General features: G+C 34.4%; 1 pseudogene; it reads left to right on the plus strand.

Annotated features, from left to right (window-relative positions):
- The first annotated feature begins 1,311 nt into the window (after positions 1-1,311).
- Positions 1,312-3,753, plus strand: LOC108201332 (probable alpha,alpha-trehalose-phosphate synthase [UDP-forming] 10; annotated as a pseudogene).
- Positions 3,754-6,315: the final 2,562 nt, after the last annotated feature.

Here is a 6,315-nt window from a genome sequence, read left to right on the forward strand (position 1 = left end):
TTTTATATTGTTATTTTTAAAGTATTCTTTGTGGAATGCAATCCATATATACACACACACATATCCACACACATTTACTTTACGTGTACATTAAATTAATATATGATATCTGTGTGTATCAATCGATTACTTTTTAGTTGGCAAGGACATTTAAATTTTGTTCACATTTGTATCATGTCACTCGAGACGGGATACATAATCGAAAACAATAACAATATGTCACAAAATTGACTTTTTATAACCATTATGTTTGTGAATTTGTTGAAATTAAACCTTATTTTCAAATGTACTTTTTAAAATGTTCAGATTCAAATAAATATACACATTTAATTATTTATATATTTGATTTTCACGGGAAAAAAATCTCATGTATATAATAGATATGGATTAGATTTAAGAGGATTAAAATAGTTTGTTTCAAGTGCAAAGTATACACAATAAATGAGAAATTTCTTCCCATTCTATCTGTTACATGCGTCACTATTTAGTCGAGAGTCTTACAGCTCAAATCTACATTGACTTTTAATTCTCTCTACAGCTGAAATCCTAATTATCTCTACAGCTGAAATCTACCTTGGCTTTTAATTCTTTCTACAACTGAAATCTACATTGGCTTTTAATTCTCTCTACAACTGAAATCTACATTGGCTTTTAATTCTCTCTACAACTGAAATCTACCTTGGTTTTTAATGCTCTCGGCTTTTCATCACAATCTATAGTATTTTCAAACTCACATCACTTTAGCAGAATCGTAATAAACTCGAAAACTAAGGGCAACTAGACTAAGCAAGCAGCTCAGAAAGTGTACAAAAGGACCCCCACCCCCTCAAGTTCTAACCAACGAAAAACATTTTATACTTTAAGATATTTGATATACCTCGAGCTAGTTCAGCTATTTAAATACCGGTGTACAATATTAAACTAGTGGTTTTCTAGCTTGTTTAAGCGGCTGAGATTTAGTGATCATGATCATATTATTACAAATTTTTATGATTCGATTATTGAATTCATAACTATTGATTATGTTTACATGATTGATCATGTTTCCTTATAAGTAAGTATATATATATATATATATATATATATATATATCAATTGTATCTGCAAGAAGTTGTGATTATAAGTATAGAGCATATCATCATCAATTATCATGGCCTATAGTATAATAATCTTGTCTGTTTTCAATTATTTGTGGAGTAATTTCTCTTCAAGACATTAGATTTACTTGTCTAACTTTGGGGAGCTCTTGTGTTTTCTTTTTACAGAATATAATCAGATCAGATTATATTTTTGTTTGAAAATAAATTGAACATGGATACAAGTTCATGTATGAATTTTTCAAACTTGGCTTTCGGGGACCTGAACAGGACTAATCCTTGTATCAAATATGTGGATTCAGATGGTACCTCATCTACAACTGTCAGAATTATCATCTTGTCAAACATGTTGCCCCTTCATGCACAGAAGTATGGGAAAACAGAGGGCTTTAGCTTTATATACGATGAATCACCTCTATGGCAACTAAAAGATGGATTTTCACCTGATACAATGGTTTTTTATGTTGGTTCACTAAATGCCGATATAGATGTTAATGTACAGGAGGAGGTTGTTGAGAGACTGATGGATGATTTCAATTGCGTTCACACTTTTTTTGCGAATGAACTCTTCTCTGAATTCTATCATGATTTCTGCAAGCACCATCTATGGCCTATATTCCATTACATGCTCCCAATGTGCGGAAAGCATGGTGACCAATTTGATCAGGGACTGTGGCAGGCTTATATCTCTGCAAATAAAATATTAGAAGTGGCAAATCCCGAGATTAATTATATTTTGATTCATGACTATCACCTCATGGCGGTCCTTGTGTTCTTGAGAAATAAGCGCTACAGGGCCAAACTCGGATTCTTTCTCCAAAGTCCATTCCTTGCATCTGCAGAGATCTATCGAACACTTCATGTAAGTGCAGACATTCTGAGGATTTTGTTGAACTGCGATCTCATCGGGTTTCATACTTTCGATTTTGCTCGCCACCTCCTCTCATGTTGTAGTAGAATGCTGGGACTGGACTATGAGTCCAAACGAGGACAAATTGGGCTGGATTATAGTGGTCGCACGGTGTATATCAAGATTCTGCCTTTAGGAATTCATTTGGGAAAAGTTGAAAATGTTCTGAATATTCCTTCTACATCAATGAAAGTCAAGGAAATTGAAGGGAAGTTCAAGGGGAAGCATGTAATTGTTGGCGTAGACTACATGAACTTATTCAAGGCAATTAGTCTGAAGTTATTAGCATTTGAACAACTATTGAGGAAGTATGAAAACTTGCGGGATATTGTGGTTCTTGTTCAAATTATCAATCCTGAAAGAAGCTCAGGAGAAGACATCGAGGAAGTGAGAAGGGAGACGTATGGAACTGCTAACTGGATTAATCAGATTAACAAGTGTGCTAATTATTTATGAATATGTTGGATGTTCCCCATCTCCGAGTGGAGGAATCAAAATAAATTCATGGGATATTAGTTCTTTAGCTGAGGCTATGCGTTCTGCGGTCTCCATGGATGATTCTTTAAGGCAATTAAGACATGAGCAGAACTATAGTTACGTTCAGTCTCATGATGTGGCATATTGTGCTCGCAGTTTCCTGCATAGCATCACGAGAGCATGTCTTGATCACTATAATTATCAATGCTGGGGTTTGGGCTTCAGTTTCACATTCAAAGTTGCTCCCCTCTCCCTAGGTTTTCAAAAATTATTTTCTAAAAGCATAGTTCCTGCATATAACAGGACAAATAGAAGGGCAATATTTCTAGACTTTGATGGCGCCCTTGTTCCTCATTCCTAGACCAAGAAAAATCTCAGTAGTGAACTTGTCACTGCTCTTAATTAACACTATGTGTGATGATCCAAAGAACACTGTGTTTATCGTTAGTGGAATAGGTATAAGTTCCTTAACCGAGTGGCTGGCTCCATGTGAAGGTCTAGGACTAGCTACTGAACACGGGTACTTCATAAGGTATTTTTCTTCAAAAACTTCTTAGAGACCTTTTCTAGTGGCACTTCTAATTAAATTGCCTTTGGTTTGCAGGTGGAAGAAAACTTCTGAATGGCAATCCAGTTTGGTTGTGGATCTCGAGTGGAAGGTGGCAGTGGAGCGTATAATGAATCTGTATGCAGAAGCCACGGATGGTTCAACCATCGAAGTCAAAGAAAGTGTTTTGGTTTGGCACCATCAAGATGCAGATCATGATTTTGGATCCTTGTTGGCAAAGGATTTACCGGATCATTTGAAACACGTCATTGCTAATGAACCTGCAGTAGTTGCAAAAGGAAAAAATATTGTTGAGGTTAAACCACAGGTATATATCTCTCGTCTCCCTCTTTCGGTCTTCCCTGTGCATTGTACAGTAATTTACTTAACTAGCAACCTAATATATTTAGGATGCAAGCAAAGGCTTGGTCACAGAAAAGGTAATCGCGACAATGGTTGGCAATGGCGAGATCCCTGATTTCATCCTCTGCATTGGAGATGACAGGTTAGATGAAGACATGTACGACCGTACTTTGAAAATTGTTTCATCTGTGGTGGTCCCTGCTGTTCCGGAAATCTTTTTCTGCACTGTGGAGCAAAAGCCTAGCAAGGCCAAGTACTTTGTTGACGATACTTTTGAAGTTCAGAAGCTACTCCAGTGGCTTGCTAATGTTTCGAGTACGCAGCCAAGCTCCGCTGAAAATCCGCCAAGTATTCCTTGACAACTGACAAGCATAGTGTTCGTGAACATTGGTATAGGAGCATATATAAATGTAATATAGCAAGTTCTTTTTTGTAAAGTCAGCATCAGATCTACTACTATGTATTAATGCTTGTAAATTTGTATTTGGCCAAAAGCAGAACATGTAAATGTATAGCCCACTTTAAATGGATATTTTAAAAAAACAGTCCCAGCATAATAAAGATATTTTATATTAAACCTCATTGAATCAATAATCTTGTTAAATTAATAAAATTTATCATTTTTGAGACTATTAACTCTCAGATAATTTACTATATTGTATAGGTAAACTTACACAAGTTTCATGTTATATTTACTATACGAATTGAGGATGTTATATATCTTTTTCCCATTTAAGAATGGGACTGCATAAGAAATGCTTGTTCAGGAAGTAAAAAAAGTTTGGATTTCTAATGCCAACATTAGAACCTTGAGCAATGTCGTACACGCAAATCTTATTCAGGTTTACAAATGCTGGACAAAGGTCTCTAAATACAAACAATACTTCAGAGATCAGATATTCGAAGTAAGACTGACAATATAATATGGTATACTGCATTAGAGAAGCTTGTCGCCTTTACTCTCAATGCTCATGACACTACTGGAACTGTTCCTGACTAGTGAGGCAGCGTCACTGATTCTGTCAACATTGTATCTTTTTTTTTCGACCTGGCCAATATTGTTATATGAACTATCACCTAGTTGTTCAGTCCTATAAGTCTAATCTAACAACATAGTTAAACCGGGCAATATAGGCCCAAAACCATATATCCAGTCCAAACCAAACCATTTATTAAAATTTGGTCCAACAAAAAAATCACACATTTTATTTGGATATGGTTGGTTTTGAAATCATGTTTTTTTATCCAAAATGTGGACCCAATATATGATAACCATATTTAAAAAAAAACACTTTCATACCCCGTATAATTCAATTCATTGCTTACCACTACACTCGTACAATTAAATTCGATCTCTCCTACTTCTCTGCTGGATCCCTGCCTCCACCGACCATATCATCACCGCCGAGAAACGTCTTCTCTCTCTTATCACGTACTCCCTCCCATCCTCCCTCTCTCTGATTTTCGTGTCTTATCTCTTTCATTATTCATGTTTTTATTGTCTCCTTGTTTTACTTGCGGATCAGTTCTGTATAGATACGCTTACGCGATTTGAATTGATTTTCATAGTGTGCCTAATCTGCTTAATGCTATCCTCTAAATCGATTATATTATGTTTAGGACAGATTTAAGCACTTGCTAATTCGAACCCTTACTAGAACAAGGAGTAACCGAACCATCTAACATAAAATACAACGAGACTAAACACCTAAGACGGTAAAAAAGTAGATTTAAAGCAACTACTAAAACATAGCAATTACTGCATCCAACCCGTACATCATACAATAATTTTATTTATAAAAAAAGCTAAAGAATTTCTCCTTCTTTGCTTACACAATCTACGTTAATTACGGCTTTAATTGTTTAATAATTTTCTACGGTGGTGCTTCATCAACAACCCGGTGTGTGCCATAACACTCTGAGTGTTGTGCCATTCCCAGCACCACAATTATTACTAAATGATGGATAGTGGATCCTTAATTGTTGGGTTTGTATGGCCATGGATCTTTTCATCCAGACCACTATATAGACAATTGTTTTGTTTCCTACCAAGCCTATTGTGCATAATTTATTATGTACAGGGGATGCGAATTTTAATATATAATATCAAGAAGTTCAAAAATATTATCTTATAAAAGAATCCTTGGGTGTATTTTTCTTTTTAAGATATACATGTTTATTTTATTTCTTTATTTCTATTTTAAACATATTCTATTTATCATCAGTTTTATAAATTCTACTTCATTACTCTCTCATATACGTACTCCATGAACTTACGTTCATTGTAAAGGAATTTTCAAGTTGTCTCTCATATATATACTCCATCAATTTACATTGGCGGTAAAAGAATTTTCTAAGTTTTTTTCTTGTTTTGTTGCAAGTTGATTAGTTCCATATATGTCCAGGGTTATTATTAAAAACCAGTTATTAAGGTAGGTTTGTCCATGTATGCAGCTGTTTGGATCTTTTGGAGTCTTAAAAATTTTATTATTAAAAAAATATCGATTATTAAAAAAAATATCCTTCTGTCAGGAGTTGTGAGAATGTTAGGGGGATATCATAGTTTAGCTCCAGACATTTTTGTTCCACTCATATTAATAATAATTAGTCATTTATTTGTCTATATCCTTTGCCAAAGAATTGGGACAAAATTTGGGGGGTAACATTACTCTTAGTATATGCATTATTCTTATAACAAAAAATACATTAATTGATGTATTCACAACACCCAAAAACATATTGACCATATTTATTAACGCTAATATAATATTCTTATATTCACATTTTAATTTTTCTTTTTCCATTCCTCGAGAATTTTCTTGACAACTTATTCACAATTGCTTCCGGTTTATGGTGAAAAGTAGTTTCATATTCTTTTCAAGGAATCATGAAGAAAAGAAACTTTTTTCAAGGGATAACCT

Source organism: Daucus carota, chromosome 9 (assembly GCF_001625215.2).
Source record: "Daucus carota subsp. sativus chromosome 9, DH1 v3.0, whole genome shotgun sequence".
NCBI lineage: Eukaryota > Viridiplantae > Streptophyta > Magnoliopsida > Apiales > Apiaceae > Daucus > Daucus carota.